At 37.9% G+C, this 19,776-nt stretch overlaps 1 pseudogene; it reads left to right on the top strand.

Annotated features, from left to right (window-relative positions):
* The first annotated feature begins 7,165 nt into the window (after window positions 1–7,165).
* Window positions 7,166–19,776, top strand: part of LOC113880072 — a 42,999-nt pseudogene continuing 30,388 nt past the window's right edge.

The raw sequence follows: 19,776 nt of genomic DNA, 5'->3' as shown, positions 1-19,776 counted from the left end.
TCTTTGGAAGGAATGATGCTAAAGCTGAAACTCCAGTACTTTGGCCACCTCATTCTAAGTGTTGACTCATTGGAAAAGACTCATGCCTGGAGGGATTGAGGGCAGAAGGAGAAGGGGACGACAGAGGATGAGATGGCTGGATTGCATCACTGACTCGATGGACATGAGTTTGAATGAACTCTGGGAGTTGGTGATGGACAGGGAGGCCTGGCATGCTGCAATTCATGGGGTCACAAAGAGTCGAACATGACTGAGCCACTGAGCTGAACTTACACTTTAGCAAGCAGAAAACAGTATCCTGAGAATGAATTTATTTTTTAACTAAGATATGGAAAACAAAAGGCCAAAACCCACATGAGTTTCAGAAAAAGGAATCTAGCACTTTGAGCAGTGATATGCTCTCAGTGTGTACTTTGCTCTCTTATAAGATGATAATTTCCTTGAAAGAAGAAGCTTCAGGGGTAGTGAATCCTTATAATGAATCCTTATAATGCAGTCTTGGAAAACTGCTGCTGAGTCGTTTCAGTCGTGTCTGACTCTATGCGACCCCATAGACGGCAGCCCACCAGGCTCCCCCGTCCCTGGGATTCTCCAGGCAAGAACACTGGAGTGGGTTGCCATTTCCTTCTCCAATGCATGAAAGTGAAAAAATAAAGTGAAGCTTCTCAGTATGTCCGACTCCTAGCGACCCCATGGACTGCAGCCCACCAGGCCCCTCCGTCCATGGGATTTTCCAGGCAAGAGTACTGGAGTGGGTTGCCATCGCCTTCTCCATGGAAAATTCTGAAAGAAGACAAAAGAATATCCTCCTGTTCCCATTGTAGCCAGTGTGTTTGAGGCAACCTTTAATTTCTGAATTGGAAACGCAAAATGTTATGTACATGTATAGTGTGTCCAGATAAGTAAATCTAAGCTGAGAAAGATGAAAGGAATCACTTTGTGTACAGAAAGTGTGAACTGGAGTAGAATTGCTAACATCTTTTGTTGCAGGGCCTTTCTGACAAGCCCCCAGGGCCCACTTTTGTCATTGTCTCTTCTGGGATGCTGCCTGCTTTCTTTCCTCTTCACAGTTGCCATCTCCTGCTTTTCCCACCTGAGTTCTTTGGGTCTGGGTTTGTAGCCAGCCTCTGAAGACAGTCTTCCAAGATTGCATCCCCTTTATTGCTGCTCTTCAGAACAAATACTCAACTTATTTTAGGGGCTTTTACTTTTTAACATCAAAAGAGAACTAGTAAATTGGGGAATATCAGATTCCTGATGTTACACATTGATAAAAATTAAACAGAACTGGACATGGAACAACAGACTGGTTGCAAATAGGAAAAGGAGTACGTCAAGGCTGTATATTGTCACCCTGCTTATTTAACTTCTATGCAGAGTATATCATGAGAAATGCTGGGCTGGAAGAAGCACAAGCTGAAATCAAGACTGCCAGGAGAAATATCAATAACCTCAGATATGCAGATGACACCACCCTTATGGCAGAAGGTGAAGAAGAATTAAAGAGCCTCTTGATGAACGTGAAAGAGGAGAGTGAAAAAGTTGGCTTAAAGCTCAACATGCAGAAAACGAAGATCATGGCATCTGGTCCCATCACTTCATGGGAAATTGATGGGGAAACAGTGTCAGACTTTTTTTTTTGGGGGGGGGGCGCTCCAAAATCACTGCAGATGGTGATTTTATCCATGAAATTAACAGACGCTTACTCCTTGGAACTAAAGTTGTGACCAACCTAGATAGAATATTAAAAAGCCGAGACATTACTTCGCCAACAAAGGTCTCACTATTCAAGGCTACGGTTTTTCCTGTGGTCATGTATGGATGTGAGAGTCGGGCTGTGAAGAAAGCTGAGCGCCGAAGAATTAATGCTTTTGAACTGGGTGTGGTGTTGGAGAAGACTCTTCAGAGTCCGTTGAACTGCAAGGAGATCCAACCAGTCCATCCTAAAGGAGGTCAGTCCTGGGTGTTCATTGGAAGGACTGATGCTGAAGCTGAAACTCCGATACTTCGGCTACCTCATGCAAAGAATTGACTCATTGGAAAAGACCCTGATTCTGGGAGGGATTGGGGTCAGGAGGAGAAGGGGACGACAGAGGATGAGATGGCTGGATGGCATCACCGACTCAATGGATATGAGTTTGGGTAAACTCTGGGAATTGGTGATGGACAGGGAGGCCTGGCGTGCTGTGATTTATGGGGTCGCAAAGAGTCAGACATGACTGAGTGACTGAACTGAACTGAACTTTTTATCATCAAAAGAGAACTGGTAAATTGGGGAATATCAGATTCCTGATGTTACACATGGATAAAAATTAAAATGTAGGGTTCAATGTATCTAGTCCTTTTTGTTTTCTGATGAAATAGTCATGAGGTCACTTAATTGGAATTTAGTTTTCCATATATCTTATATTGCTCTGTAAAGAAGTGAATGTTTTTTCTCAGGGTTAGGGCATGAAAAACTGTTGCCAGACCCCTCATTTTTGACTGGTTTTATGCCTGAGACTGTTCCCTCCAGTTAATCTAGCAATTCCCTTTATTCAGCTGAGATTCTGCAGATTCCTATAGTAAAAGATATAATATCAAAAAGAATGCCAAATATCTTATAATCTTTATGTGATCAGTTGCTATATTTTGTCAGTATTTCCTGGTTTCCTCAATCTTCTGTGTCCTCTCTGAAACTTACAGCTTCTTCAAAGATGGATCTCTTAGGAAAAAGGACTGTTGCTATCCATACTGATGTGATCCTGATTAGAAGCATTTATTTCATTATGTTATTGAAAAGCAATTTAGAATATATATCAAAAGTTGTTTTTGTTAACTGTGCATAATATTTGGTTCAGCTGAGAGGTGATCTGATTTTTTTTCAGTATTCAAAATCAGTTTTTGACCCATTCTAAATTTATCATCATTTTTTTTTTGCTTTTCTTGCTACCTGTAGTAGGGTATTTTTGTGTCCCTTGGGTTGTTATTTAATCAACATCCAGTAAATCATTGATTCAAGTGGTAGTATTGTCAGCACACATTCATAGATTTAGCAGACTTAATTTTCCCATACACAAATAACATGTGACAGACTTTAAAATAACATTGCAGCGTTTATAATACTTTACTACTTTTTTGTTTTGTTTTTGTTTTTTTGACCACACTGTGCAGCTTGTGGGACGTTAATTCCTTGACCAGCAATCAAATTCGAGCTCCCTGACATAGAATTGTGGAGTCCTCATCACTGGATTGCCAGGGAAGTCCCTATAATATTGTATTTTTAAACAATTCAGGTAGTTTTATTCTGTTCCATGTATGTATATTTTTGACAAAAGTGGGAGACTATATGCTGTTCTGTAAACCATTTAAAATTTTATCGATCACTTATTCTATTGTTACTGTCTTTTCAAGTCAGTATATACAGATCCTGCTCATCATTTTTAGTGAGTGTGTTATGTGTTGGTTGTACCTTAGTTTAACCAATTCCTTATTGGTAGACTTTCAGATTGTCTCTGGTTTTTTGTACTAACATTTCAGTTATACATCATGTGTACTCGTGTTTACTTTCTTAGCATAAATTGTAGAATAGGTCTGCTGAATCAAATTATATACATTTTAAGGGCTTTTAATGTCCATAGCTATTTTTTTGAAATACCAACTAGTTTGCTTTTCCTCCAGTAGTATTTGAAAATGGAGAATTTCCTGGCGGTCTAGTGGTTAGACACTTCACTACTCTGGCCCGGGTTCAGTCCTTGTTTGGGGAACTAAGATTCTGCAAGCCGTGTGGGACAGCCCCCCAAAAAAAGTATTTCCAAGTGTTGGAATGTTGAATATATTCCTTTTTCTGCACCCTCTCCTATACTGTGTTCTGTTATTCTTACTTTGCTCATCTGATTGGCAAAAATGTTAAATATCATGTTTGTATGTTTTTATTAGTAAAGTTGAATATCTTTTCATATGTTTGTTGGCCATTTGTAAATTTATGTCCTTTTTCCATTTTTCTATTAAGGTAGTATTCTTTATCTGCTTTTTAAAAAGTTCATTTTATATATTACTTTTGCTAAGCACATAATTATGTGCAAATATCCTGTACTGTTTTAAGTTATTCTATTTTAGGATAGCATTTCTCAAAATATGACTTATAGATCACTTGTAACAGTACCTAGATAATCATTAGAATGCATGTATATCATTCATTTTCCAGAGGTTCAGATTTCTTAGACCCGTGGGGTTTCTATGAATCTGCTGCACATTAAAATTAGGGAACCTCTGATTTGGAAGAAATATGAATTCCTTAATATTTTTACTGTTCCTCTTCTTGTCTCATGGCATTCTACTGTTTTTTCTTATTTATCTTAATAATCATAAACTACAGTCTTAATGTATTAAGGTTTTATCCTATCCCAGCCTAACAATAATTCTACAAAAATGTTTTGATATATGGAAATTTGAATGTTAAAGTACATAAAGGAAAGCACTTTTGTAAGTCTGTGAGAAGCATTGTTTGTAAATGAGGCAAAAGGAATAACTGAGGGAAAAACAAGTAAAATAGAGTAGTCAGAAGTATAAGGGGGTTTCTCATCTAGTTAAAAAAACTCAATATTACTTTGTTTCTTCCTCAAGTTTTGTGTGGTCATCTTCTTTGAACCGTAAATTTGGAACCCATACTGCTTGAAAAATAGTCTAAATTAAAAATTTGAAATTCTCATTGTTAGGTACATATTCAGTAGGGAGCAATGTTCCCTTTAATTTTTTTTAAGTTGCAAGCAGATGAACATGCTGCATAAGGAGCAAACTACAAAAATGCAATTTATATGGATGTTTGATACTGTAGCCAAATAAAGTTTCCAGGGCTTATTTGACACATTTAATGATATGCATAATTGTTACCGTGCTGCATGATAATTAAGCTTAAATATACATGACTGTGTTTAATATCACTTTTCCATAGCCAGACATCAGATTTCTGGGCCCAGCTTGAAGGAGGAAAAAATATGGCAGGCCAAGAAGCTTTAACAAATATTTCTGATATAGAGATTTCCATATTAGAGAAATGAGACGTTTGGGGCAGAGGCTGCTTGTAACTTTGGTGTTTCTAATTCTTAAGGTTGTAGACTTTCCTTTTCCCTTCTTCTACTCAAGACCATATGCTTGGGGGAGAAATTGGGAAGATTCAGCCATGGCTTTACTTTCTCCAAATAGTTTTTTTCTGCCCAGTAATGAATGCTTGGGACGCAGAGGTCCCTGTCATTGGTAGTGCGCAAAGGACAGTTTCTTTCTCTGCTTTAGCCAAGCCAGTTCAAGTTCTCTGTCACAGGCCCTAATATCTATTTGAGTTGTCCTGTTAACCTGGGTCTCTGAGAATTTATGCACCGGACTTTCTCATGTTTTCCCAGCCGAGGTTGTGTACTTCAAACAGAAATATTTGACATCTGTGAAGCAAAAATAAAGTAAAAGCAGACTTGACATCATTACAAAGCCAAATGGAAGTATGATAGTTTTAGAATATGCTTTTTTCCTACCAATCCTGCCTTCCACTCTACTTACCCTTCCAGCCCCAAAAGAGATGCATATTTTTGTCCCTAGAAAAAAAGTCAATGTGAAAGTTGCATCCAACTCTCTATGACCCCACGGACTGTAGCCTACCAGGCTCCTCTGTCCATGGCATTCTCCAGGCAAGAATACTTGAGTGGGTTGCCATTTCCTCCTCTAGGGAATCTTCCCAACCCAGGGATGGAACCCATGTCTCTAGCATTGCAGGTGGATTCTTTACCGTCTGAGCCACCAGGGAAGCCCCCAGGAAAGGCAGTGTCAAATCCGACTCTGAAACTTGGTAGAAACTCTTAACTGGAAATCATTCATATTCCACGCTGTAACTTTCTAGAGTTGACTCTTCTCTGCAGCCTGACTGTGTGTATTGAAGCATTTGTTGGTCAAAGGTGTTCTCTATCTACGTACTAAAATTTTGTGCTATCTAAAAGGATGAGGCATTATTCGGAAAATGTCCTGATACTACTTTTAGAATCTTCTGTTTGCCAGTTCAGTATTGGTTGATAGAAGTTGGTCTTTGTATCCGCTGTCATTCAGTAATAAAACTACCTAAAGTTTGACGTTGCTTTACCTTTTATAGAGTACATTATTTTATAATTCACTCATACATCTTTGATAGGGAGGTGCAATTTTTAGAAAGGAAAATTCTGAGCTCAGAGAAGTTAAGTGATTCACATAGTTGGGAAGAGGCTTCAGTCCACATCTTTTGATTTCTTTATAGTTTACACCTTTCACAGATACCATCTGCTGGATCCTGGAATGATTAAAACGTATATCATAAAATTTAAATAACTTGTTACTAAGTGTGACAGATATTTAAATAAAATTTAGGACAACAGCATGCAAGTTTTTCAAAATGGATCAATTATGTCTTGTGACAAATGAAAAACTACCACTGTAGATGGGAAATTAAACTATATGTTCTATAAACAACTGAGGGAGGAAATAGTGCTTTCCTTTAAATGCTATTTATGGATTCTTTGGTATATCTATAGTAAGAATGAGAAGATAGAGAAACTGTTGTATTTTTTTCTGAAATACTCATGTATTTGATATCTGTAAGGCAGTATGGTGTCTCTCGTCAAAGTTTGTGATTGTTGTTGATGTTAGCCACACACCCGGCACTTGGAATTTTAGTTCTCCACCAGGGAGTGCACTGGAGCTCAGCAGTGGATGTGTGCAATTTTAATCACTGGACCACCAGAAAGTCCCAAAGGCAGTATTTTAAAATTTCTCTTTCTAGTAGCTGATTGTTAGTGTGTAGAAACGCAACGATTTTGTATCCTGTAACTTTACTGAGCTAATCAAAGTTTTAATATGAAGCCTGTCATATTTTAAGAGGAAATTGCAAATTTCTCCCATTTTTTAAAAAAAAATTATTTTTCCGATATTTCAGTCGAAGGAAGAAATAGCTCTTCTCCTAAGATGGAATCTGTTGTTTGGGAAAGTGGTTGATCAACTTGACACGTTGGCCACATGGTACCCGATGTAATAAAATGAAAAGAAGAGGCAAGATGATGTCCTTTTCCCATATTGTGAAACCAAAAACAAACGCCTTTTGTGAGACCAAGCTAACAAGCCTCTGATGGTGCAAAGAGTAATTCTGTTTGAAGAACTTAACAGTAAGATAGAAGTACTTTCAAGCTGAGACCTGCAGGTGTACAAAGATCTAAAATACATATTGAGTAGGCCTGATCATCTGAATCCCATTTAATCAAGAAAGCATGGCTATGAGTTGGATCATCTGCTATCTGTGGCCCTTGACTATGTTTGTGGGCCATATAGGTAGGCACAGTTTGTTTTCTTTGAGCCTATTACCTTGAGGATGTGCCAGGATTTGCCTTATAACACTGTCTTCACGCCCAATCTTCTGAATCACTATGACCAACAGACGGCAGTTTTAGCAATGGAGGTAAGACTTCATCTATTATTTGACGTGTCATAGAAAATTATTCTTGTATTGCCCTTTTAATCAGTCTAATGAATGTGTTTGATAAACAACAGGAACAACTAACGTGTTATTTTTAACTGCATCTTGTACATTAAAAAGTTATGTCTTTAGGTTCAGACTCTGATAGATTGAAGATTTCATGTTTGGGGGATGTTACTCATCTTAGTTTTCAGATATTATTCTTTTATGAAGAACTTTGAAACATTGGAACATTAGCCTTTCAGAAGTTTAAATTGTTCAAGTTATGGTTACATCTTTTCTGTTATTTGATAATAAGACTTTAAAGAGCAGACTCTAATAATAATATTCATAATCCACTTAGTAAATATTGAAGGTAACATGATTTTGAAAATGGGTTATTTGGTTAAGCCTTTAGGCTGGTGGGTTTACAGTATTTACATTGTCTTAAATACTGATGATGGTATCCTGGTCTCACTATCTTTACATCAATTTAAGACCAGTAAGTCCCAAGCAGTGATAGAGGTTTTGTTGTGTGAAGTATCTGTTTTGACCTCTCAGGATGTCACGAAAATCTGTTGCCTTTCTTGAATTTTTCTAATGATAATTCTTTAGGCACTTTTTAATTATTTTACTTTAGAAGCTATGACATATTTATGGATATAGTTAATAATAGGTTTAAATAATTCTGTAGGTGTTTCAACAATGGTTTTAGAATTGTGGACAAAGATATGTGTACCAGATAGGAATTAGGGGGCAGTAAACTGTGACAATAAGAGATAAAAGCTTTGGAATTGTATAAACTGCAGCAGCAGCTACCACTTTCTATCTGTAATACTTTGGTCAAGTTACTTGGGCTTTCTTACCATTGTCACTTTGCTTGTAAAATAGAGTTAACACTTTGGAAGATACAAAATGAAGCGTTTATACAAAATGAAGCGTTTATAAAGTATTTGGCACAGTACTTTTGGAGTAAGTTCTCTTAAAGTGATAGATTTTACCATTTTCTCATATTCTAATATTAATGTAGCTACATAGTACATAGAATTTAAAGTTGTTTTTTTTTTTTTTTTAATTTTAGTCTTTAATCCTTTGTTACAGTGCTTTCATCAAATCAAATACTACTTGTTTTGGAATCTTCATTTTATAGTCAAATTCAAAGATTTAGTACTTCCAAGTAAACTAACATAAATCTGGGAAATTTTGTAGAAAGATGATTATTCATAGATTTTGAAACGTAGAGGGCAACTTGTATAGTCCAAATACTTGAAAATATTGTAGAGGTTGAATAAAATATTTCTGCTCTTCCACTGACTACACACAGTCTCACTGGTAAGGAGAGATTTGGTATAGACTGTTAGATTGGGTAGATGAAAATGGGTATTGGTTTAATATAGGAATTTGGTTCCTGGCATGGTAGTCCCTGTTGGGTATTAAAACTACCCAGTTCTCTCACCAAAAAAATGAAGGAGGACTATCTTTGGTTCTGGTATCATTTTAAGTCAGTATAACTCCTTTGGAAAGCAAATAGAGTTGTAAGAAATAAGTCATAAAGATTTATATACTGATTTGGGTTTAACTTTTGCCTCTTTCATGTAGTAGCTTTCAGACTTTGAAATTAAGTCACTTAACATCTTTGGGATCTGGAGAAGGAAATGGCAACCCAATCCAGTACTCTTGCCTGGAAAATCCCATGGACAGAGGAGCCTGGTAGGCTACAGTCCATGGGGTCGCAAAGAGTCACTTCACTTCACTTCAACATCTTTGTGAAAATCATTTGTGAAAAGGCACTAATAACAAAAATACTTTGAATGGCTATTAGGATTAAATGAGAGATTTAAGTAGTTAGCACAATGCATGATGCAAAATAGATGATCCAGAAGTGTTCATTCTATTCCAAATTTCATTTCTAAGTGACCCTAGAGAGAAAGTACTAGAAAGACGATGTATTTGTTTCATATGAATTTGCATCTCTCATTGTGGGCTCCTGGGGCTTTCATAATGGTGGCATGGTGAGCTGTCTCTGTCCTCTCTTCAAACATGCCCATATAAGCTAGACATTTTGCTGGCAGTGAGACTGCATCTTTTTGAATTTCACTCATTTTAGGGAGAGCACCTAGATGAGTAAGAGAAAGCTCTGGTGATATAAAGTGATGTTGGGGATGGTTGGCTTGGTCGTCATATCAGGACAGTGATGCCACTGACCGAGTCTCCTGACAGTCTGAGAGTGTAAGGTTTCTGTAATAGCAAAGGATATGGAAATTCAGCAATCAACACAGCACACTTGCAAATAGAAGTAAGGACTCTTAGATCCTTACAAGGACTTGTCTGCCGATGATACCCTCCTGTCTCTGATCCAGGAACTTTGGATCAGCTTGCCAGCTTTTAGTGGGAGCAAATAATTGGAGCAGGTAACCCCAGCACATTCTTGAGTGTTCTTTGTGGGAATGGATGAGTTGAAAGACATTTCCTAGGTAAAGCATCTTTCAGCAGACCCAGGCTTCAAGCCTGCCTCAGGTTCATTCCCATACTGATGTTTGGTGAAATCAAAATCAGTGCTTCGAATGAAATAATATATGGTATTGAGCTAAGGATGCCAGGAGAGAAATTGCAGAATTCGGGTTATTCCAAATTTGCTTATTATTGTTCACAATCAACAAGTTGGGTGTTCTTTCATTGTGTGTAGAGAATTCCTCCTCAATACCTCGATTGAAATTGGAACATGTTCAAATAAATGGGGTGAATGTCCATTTATTAAATTGGAGAAAAGATCCTTGTTAGTAAGTTTATTTCTCTTACTTTACAAAATATGTGTTTATACACAAACACACACATTAAATTTATCTTAAGTTCTTAACTTGATGTCTGTCTTTTCCCCGAGTATTGTGGCTTTTGATAGAAACAAGATTGCTCATTGCTGAGTTTCGCATACCCATTTTGAACTGTCTCAATTGCCAAGTACATGGTACAGTACAATTGTCTCCAATGTACAATTGACGTTGTACAGGAGACAGGAATCAAGACCATCCCCAAGAATAAGAAATGCAAAAAAGCAAAATGGCTGTCTGAGGAGGCCTTACAAATAGCTGTGAAAAGATGGGTAGGAAAAGCAAAGGAGTAAAGGAAAGATATCCCCATTGGAATGCAGAGTTCCAAGCAATAGCAAGGAGAGATAAGAAAGCCTTCCTCAGCAATCAGTGCAAAGAGACAGAGGAAAACAATAGAATGGGAAAGACTAGAGATCTCTTCGAGAAAATTAGAGATACCAGGGGAACATTTCATGCAAAGATGGGCTCAATAAAGCACAGAAATGGTAGGGACATAACAGAAGCAGAGGATATTAAGAAGAGTTGGCAAGAATAAACAGAAGAACTGTCCAAAAAAGATCTTCACGACGCAGATAATCACGATGGTATGATCACTGACCTAGAGCCAGGCATCCTGGAATGTGAAGTCAAGTGGGCCTTAGGAAGCATCAGTATGAACAAAGCTAGTGGAGATGATGGAATTCCAGTTGAGCTATTTCAAATCCTGAAAGATGATGCTGTGAAAGTGCTGCACTCAATATGCCAGCAAATATGGAACACTCAGCAGTGGCCACAGGACCACAAAAGGTCAGTTTTCATTCCAATCCCAAAGAAAGACAATTGCAAAGAATTCTCAAACTACTGCACAATTGCACTCATCTCACACTCGAGTTCAGTTCAGTTCAGTTCAGTCACTCAGTCGCATCCGACTCTTTGCGACCCCATGAATCGCAGCATGCCAGGCCTCTCTGTCCATCACCAACTCCCGAAGTTCACTCAAACTCATGTTCATCAAGTCGGTGATGCCATCCAGTGATCTCATCCTCTGTCGTCCCCTTCCCCTCCTGCCATCAATCTGTTTCAGCATCAGGGTCTTTTCCAATGAGTCAGCTCTTTGCATGAGGTGGCCAAAATATTGGACTTTCAGCTTCTGCATCAGTCCCTCCATTGAACACCCGGGACTGATCTCCTTTAGGATGGACTGGTTGCATCTCCTTGCAGTCCAAGGGACTCTCAAGAGTCTTCTCCAACACCACAATTCAAAAGCATCAATTCTTAGGTGCTCAGCTTTCTTCACAGTCCAACTCTCACACCCATACATGACCACTGGAAAAGCCATAGCCTTGAATAGACGGACCTTTGTTGGTAAAGTAATATCTCTGCTTTTCAATGTGCTGTCTAGGTTAGTCATAACTTCCCTTCCAAGGAGTAAACGTCTTTTAATTTCATGGCTGCAATCACCATCTGCAGTGATTTTGGAGCCCAAAAAATTAAAGTCTGACACTGTGTCCACCACGTCCCCATCTCTCTGACATGAAGTGATGGGACTGGATGCCATGATCTTAGTTTTCTACATGTTGAGCTTTAAGCCAACTTTTTCACTCTCTTCTTTCACTTTAATCAAGAGGCTTTTTAGTTCCTATTCACTTTCTGCCATAAGGGTGGTGTCATCTGCATATCTGAGGTTATTGATATTTCTCCTGGCAATCTTGATTGCAGCTTGTGTTTCCTCCAGCCCAGCGATTCTCATGATGTAGTCTGCATAAAAGTTAAATAAGCAGGGTGACAATATACAGCCTTGACGTACTCCTTTTCCTATTTGGAACCAGTCTGTTGTTCCATGTCCAGTTCTAACTGTTGCTGCCTGACTTGCATATATGTTTCTGAAGAGGCAGGTCCGGTGGTCTGGTATTCCCATCTCTTTGAGAATTTTCCACAGTTTATTGTGGTCGACACAGTCAAAGGCTTTGGCATAGTCAGTAAAGCAGAAATAGATGTTTTTCTGGAACTCTCTTGCTTTTTCGATGATCCAGCGGATATTGGCAATTAAGTAATGCTTAAAATTCTCCAAGCCAGGCTTCAGCAATACATTGACCGAGAACTTCCAGATGTTCAAGCTGGTTTTAGACAAGGCAGAAGAACCAGGGATCAAATTGCCAACATCTGCTGGATCATGGAAAAACCAAGAGAGTTCCAGAAAAACATCTATTTCTGCTTTATTGACTATGACAAAGCCTTTGACTGTGTGGATCACAATAAACTGTAGAAAATTCTGAAAGGGATAGGAATACCAGACCACCTGACCTGCCTCTTGAGAAACCTGTATGCAGGTCAAGAAGAACTGGACGTGGGACAACAGACTGGTTCCAAATAGGAAAAGGAGAACGTCAAGGCTGTATATGGTCACCCTGCTTATTTAACTTCTATGCAGAGTACATCATGAGAAACGCTGGGCTGGAGGAAGCACAAGCTGCAATCAAGATTGCCGGGAGAAATATCAATAACCTCAGATATGCAGATAACACCACCCTTTTGGCATAAAGTGAAGAAGAATTAAAGAGCCTCTTGATGAACATGAAAGAGGAGAGTGAAAAAGTTGGCTTAAAGCTCAACATGTAGAAAATTAAGATCATGGCATCCAGTCCCATCACTTCATGGCAGAGAGATGGGGACACGGTGGAAACAGTGGCTGACTTTATTTTGGGGGGGCTCCAAAATCACTGCAGATGGTGATTGCAGCCATGAAATTAAAAGATGCTTACTCCTTGGAACGAGTTATGATCAACCTAGACAGCATATTAAAAAGCCGAGACATTACTTTGCCAACAAAGGTCCATCTAGTCAAGGCTATGGTTTTTCCAGTGGTCATGTATAGATGTGAGAGTTGGCCTATAAAGAAAGCTGAGCGGTGAAGAATTGATGCTTTTGAACTGTGGTGTTGGAGAAGGTTCTTGAGAGTCCCTTGGACTGCAAGGAGATCCAACCAGTCCATCCTAAAGGAGGTCAGTCCTGGGTGTTCATTGGACAGACTGATGTTGATGTTGAAACTCCAGTACTTTGGCCACCTGATGTGAAGAGCTGACTCATTGGAAAAGACCCTGATGCTGGGACAGATTGAAGGCAGGAGGAGAAGGGGAAGACAGAGGATGAGATGGTTGGATGATATCATCGACTCGATCAACATGGATTTGGGTAGACTCTGGAGTTGGTGATGGGCAGCGAGGCCTGGTGTCCTGGGGTTCATGGGGTCGCAAAGAGTTGGACACGACTGAGTGACTGAACTGAACTGATGTGCCTCTTAATTTATAGTTTTTCCTTCCGTTTCCCGTCTTCCTTTTTTCTTGTAACACACTTGCCCTGCAGATTGTCTCAGACTTTATTTTGCTGTTTGCATCCCTGTGGTGTTTTTGACCATGTTCCTCTGTTTTTGTTTTGAAAGAATAGTTCCAAGGCACTGTAATATCTGCTTGTTACTCTGTTTAATTTTAGCAGCCATCAATCTTTCCCTAGGTCAAGAATTTTATTAGGGGTTTGTAAAATGGTGATATTCTGTCATTCTTCATGTCTCAGCTAGAATACTTTATAAACAGAAACTTCCTCATTTTGCTTATTGGACTGTTGAGTTACTCTTATGTTTATATAAAAAAGACAGTAAATATGCAGCTGTTCTCCTTTGTTAGTTTTTAGGATAATAAATTGATTCATAAGAATCTTTCAAATGTGACTAATGAGATCTTTCTCGTTTCAAATATCATTATTCTCCTTTCAATTGTCATTATGAAGTCATGGATTTTTACCATATTTTATGTGTTTCAGTCCATTGCAGTTATTATTTTGTTGTGGCTCAGTCTGTTCTGCTTTTGGCAGTGAGTACCTCTTCAAGATAGCTCCCAAGTGTTTTTGATAGTACCCTAGTGGTTTCTGATCGCTTCCTTGCTCTCTTGGTATGATCCAACCTCATTTCGTAAAATTCTGCCTCAGAACTTGAATTATCAGTTTCTTTTGTGAGCACTGGCTCCTTTTAGTTGGAAGGAATTTTCATGGATATTTACAGACTGCTATCTGGGTGCTATACTAGGTTAGTAATTTATAGGCCTCTTCAAAGATGGATCTAGGAAATACTTTTTTACAAAAAGAAAGTTCAGCATGAGTTTATACTGATAACTTGTAATTAAATAATATTGGAGAGTTTTTATTTTTTTAGAATTTTTGTTTCTTCTTATACCAAAACCTTATGATATGCAGACATTACATAATTTCAGAATACTATCAGTATCATTACTGAAAGCACTGTAAGGTTTCTTTGTATTTCTTATGTCCTTAGGATGTATTTCACCAAGGATGTGCAGTCAGATTGCTGTGTTTTAGAGTTAAGCACTTCTCTGTTTGGTTTAACTCAATACACAGTTTAGGTTTGTTTTTCATTTTGATTTTGAGGAACGACTTAAAATTTTTTTTTATTTAAATTTATTTTATAATCATGTTTAAAAATTTGATGTATACGACAAGGTACATTCAGAGGAGTCTAGTTTCTGGACTGTGTTTGGGCTTAGTCACTCATTTGTGTCTGACTCTTTGAGACCCAATGGACTGTAGCCTGTTAGGCTCCTGATTCCTTGGGGATTCTCCAGGCAAGAATACTGGAGTGGGTAGTCATTCCCTCCTTCAGGGGATCTTCCTAACCCAGGGATCGAACTCAGGTCTCCTGAATTTCAGGCAAATTTTTTACCATCTGAGCCACGAGGTAAGGCCATAAATACTGGAGTGGATAGCCTATCCTTTCTCCAAGGGATCTTCCTGACCCAGGAATTGAACCGGAGTCTGCAGCTGGATTCTTTACCAGCTGAATCCTAACCTTATTCTTTCCTTTCCTGGGGGGTAGTTGTCTTTTTAAAGCTTTTTGTTTATTCTTCCATTAAAAGTTATAGTAATTGTAGAAAATGTCTATATAATATCTGTGTATAGCTATATATTTTTTCACGCTCTTTTGATATATTGTCATACTGTTTGTTTTCTCTACCTTATATATATATATATATTTTTTTTTTTACTTAACAATATATCCTGGCTATTTCATAGTAGCACTTACAGATAATATTCCTCAGAATTTTTTTTTTAATTGTGGCAAAATATACATGTTGCACTAGTGGTAAAGAAACCGCCTGCCAATGCAGGAGATGTGGGTTCGATCCTAGGGTCGGGGAGATCCCCTGGAGGAGGGCTGGCTTCCCAATCCAATATTCTTGCCTGGAGAATCCAGTGGACAGAGGACTGTGACAGGCTACAATCCATAGTGTTGCAAAGAGTTGGACATGACTGAAGTGACTTAGCATGCATGCACGCAAAATATATATAACATAAAATTTACCATTTGAATCTTTTCTTGTTTGTTTTTTGGCATTTGGGATCTTAATTCCTCAACCAGTCCCCGGCAGTGAAAGTTCAGAGTCCTAACCATGAGACCACCAAGGAATTCCCCCATTCCAATCATTTTTACATGTGCAGTTCAGTGGCATTAAGTACAATCACCTTGGTAAGTCATTACCACTATCCTTTACTTTTTCAGCTTCTGAAACTGAATCACTATACCTATTAAACAATAATTCCCTGTTCCCCCCTCCCCTCAACCTTTGGCAACCACCATTCTACTTTTTTTTTTTTTTCTCTCTCTCTCTGAATTTGACTACTCCAGTGCCTCATTTGAGTGAAATCATAAAATATTTGTCCTTTTGTGATTGGCTTATTTCACTTTGTACAATGTCCTCAAGATTCATCCATGTTGTAACAAGTGTCAGAATTTCCTTCCTTTTTAAGACTGAATAATATTTCATTGTATATTTATGCCCAGTGTTTAGTTTAATCACTCATTCATGAGACACTTGAGTTCCTTCCACTTTTTGACTATTATGAATATAGCTGCTATGAATACAGATGTATAAATATTTGTTCCAGTCTTTGCTTTAAATTTTTTTTTGGTTATTCTCAGAAGTGAAATTTTAGGATAGCATGATAATTCTGTTTAATTTTTTGAGGACCCTCCGAACTGTTTTGTGTAGCAGCTCCTCCATTTTACATTTTTGCTAGTGATGCACAAGGGTTCCAGTATCTCTGTATCCTCACCAACACTAGTTATTTTCTGGGGTTTTGTTTTGGAATAATAGCCATTGTATTGGGTACGAACTTGTCCTCATTTTTTAGTTCAGGTCCTACTGCAGGACATTTGCTTTTGAAAGCAGAACTTGCTATTGAGGTCCTTATTCATCTTTGTAGGGCCAGCAGGTAACATAGTTCCTAACATATAATAACTGCTAAATAAATGTTTGAGTGAGTTAATGAACTTCATAAACTGAATTCTGGAAGAGGTGGTGGTAGTCGTGGTTGTGGTTGTAGAGCTGTACCCAAGCACGTGATCTCCTGGAATTGTAAGTAGCTGTGGGTTTGTTGGGGTTAGTAATGGTAGTCCTGACAGGAGTACCAGAGATACCACTTTCCTGTGAACACCAGTGTTTTACTTAGCCATTTTTTTTTTTTTTTTTGGAGCGGGGAAAGGTCAAAGTGACTTGAAGCTTTTGACAGTATGTGTTTACATTTGTAAGTAGTATAGTAAAGTAAAGGACTAAAACAAACCCACTTTCTTATCTCTAGACCTCTCATTCTCTTTCTGCCTAAATAATCATCTCATCTCCATCTTTGCCTGTCAAATTCTAGTGGTTGTACTTGATGGATCCCTCCAGGCTTCTCTGTCTGTGGGATTTCCCAGGCAAGAATACTGGAGTGGCTTTGCCATTTCCTCCTCCAGGGAATCTCCCTGACCCAGGGATTGAACCAGCGTCTCCTGCTTGGCAGGTGGATTCTTTACTACTGAGCCACCACTGAAGCCAAATCTGATACATTAATTAATAGGAAAAAATAAGAAGAGATAATAAAATAATATATATGGTATCATCCTGTTTTTGTTGAAGAAAAGAAGTGTATTCATGTTCATGTAGAGTAAGTGATCTGGAAAGATTTTTGTCAAGACCAACAGTTGATTGTTTTTGAATTAGCACAATTTATTGTGTTTTCTGTGTTTTTCATATAATGTTTGTGTTTTCTGATGTTTTTGTAAGAAACACATTGTATTTGTAAATTCTAAAATTAGTACAGAAACTTTATTTTTAAAAATCCCAGCTGTCCTTTTTTGTCTAGCTCCCAGTTGCAGTGTCTAAGACTTAGTAACTTTTATTAAATATGTTTTTATCTGAATGACAGAAACTTAAGGAAGAACTTGGTAAATGCCATAAAAAGGCATATAGTGCTGAGAAGATTCAAAGAGAAAAGGAGCATGTGTGGAAAGGATCAGTTGCAGATGATGTTTGAATTGACCTTGAAACACAGGGTTTTCTGTTGTTTTGTTTCTAAGAGGATACTATAATTTAATACCCTTTTGTACCAGTGATTAACATTTTGTGGATAGGCATTTGAGGAAATGAAATTTCTTTGATTGTATTTATTCTTTAAACTTATGGCTTATATTTTTAGGATACGTGCATTATCCAGCAGACTGACTTATTATCTTTTATTTAGGTTAGTATTATTATGGTGGTTTTCCCTAAGTAAACAACAGCCTGGTGAAGTGAATTGAAGAGCTTATTGTGTGATAGGGAAACAAGCCAGAAATTAGGAAACTTCTAAATTGAAAAACGTGGAAAATACACAAGTAGTGGAGAATTAATTGCATTTAGTTATTTCTGACTTTAAGAAAAAATAAGCTATTAAAATTTTAATTGATTTTCTTGCATTTTATATCACTTTAAAAGAATGCCTTAAAATGCTTATTTTAAAGTATTAATTGTGATGAATTTGGTTTGTAAAGTTTTATCTTTTGAGTCAGACAATAATTCACAACCATTCATGATACTTGAAATGTTAAAAGTACTTCCTGAAGGAAAGTCAGATTTTATGGGCTGCTCCAGGAGCTCCCCTTTGACTTAAGATAAATATACTCCTGTGATAAAGTCATATTTCTGCAAACTAGCTCACTGAACTAATATTTGAAAGTATTTAATATGCTGTCATAAGACACTAACAAAATAAATTTGTAAAAGAAAAGCAAATCTATGGGACTAAAGGTATTTTACAAACGTAGAATTACACACACACACACACACACACACACACACATATATAAAGTAATTCTTAAAGTTTTAGACCTTTTCTGTTTAGAATTTTATCCTTACAAAAAAGCTTTCAAAGGTCTTATTTTACATTACTTAAAATTATTCTAAAAAGTTGTTTAAAATAATTTCTTACTCTAATTTGGATCTAAAATAGAATGAATACCATTTTTGAATTTTCAAGGCCATTCCACATTTGGTTTCACATTTAGTAAATTTAGTCATAATATTCCCACACCCAGTAGGATACAGTTTCTGTGGTTCTCAGACCCTTTGTAGAGTGACAAAGATTGGAATTCTGATTCTCATGACTCAAATTTTGGCCTTTGACTCTGTTCCCTTTCACACTTCTTGCTAAGCTTGGGCTGTTGCTATGCTTGAAGGCTTGTCAGCTAGCAGGTTCCTATGGTAACAGGAATGGAAATTTCAAAGAAGAAAGAGAATAGGAGCACAAAAGCTTGGCTGATTTGAATTTGAACAAAAAATAGAAGGTTCCCTGTCTTGCACCTTTGTTGAAGAAACCAGAAACTTAATTTTAGAAAGTTATTTTTCAGTTTGTAAACTTCATTTACCCTGGTCTTAATTTAGTGAATAAAAGTACTGCTGCTTAGGGGAGTACTCAGTAAGAATCTTTTAAAAATTTTATCAGCTGAAGATTCTTTTTTCCTCCTTTATAGAGCTTTGATAGTCTGTGTTCCTTATATATATTCTCAACTTGGCAGTATGCTGGCTAACATTTAATTTTGACTGTGATGAAGTTAAAAATTGTTCAGAGTTATAATCAGGGCAGTTTGCTTATTTGAAAAATATTAATGTTTTTTGTTTTGACATAATTCTATTGAGGTATGATTTGTATACAGTTAACTGTACCCATTGAACAGTGTTCAGCTTGAGTTTTGACAGAAGTATATATCTGTGAAACCATCATCACTATCAAGATATCATACATTTCCATCACCTCAAAAGCTTCCTAGGGATCTTCCCTGTGGCTCAGACACTAAAGAATCTGCAGGAGACCCAGGTTCGATTCCTGGATTGGGAAGATCCTCTGGAGAAGGGAATGGCAATCCACTCCAGTATTGTTGCGTGGAGAATCCCATGGACAGAGGAGCCTGGTGGGCCACAGTCCATGGGGTTGCAAAGAGTCCAACACAACTGAGCGACTAACACTGCTGCGGCTGCTGCTAGGTCAGTTCAGTTGTGTCCGACTCTGTGCGACCCCTTCGATGGCAGCCCACCAGGCTTCCCCGTCCCTGGGATTCTCCAGGCAACTAACACTACTATGCTGCAAAAGCTTCCCTGTGCCCACTGTAGTCCACCCCTCTGAGGTGACTCCCTGTGGAAGCAACCACTGATCTGCTTTCTGTCACTG

The sequence above is a fragment of the Bos indicus x Bos taurus genome, chromosome 21, assembly GCF_003369695.1.
Source record: "Bos indicus x Bos taurus breed Angus x Brahman F1 hybrid chromosome 21, Bos_hybrid_MaternalHap_v2.0, whole genome shotgun sequence".
NCBI lineage: Eukaryota > Metazoa > Chordata > Mammalia > Artiodactyla > Bovidae > Bos > Bos indicus x Bos taurus.
This window is presented reverse-complemented; position numbering and strand designations above follow the sequence as displayed.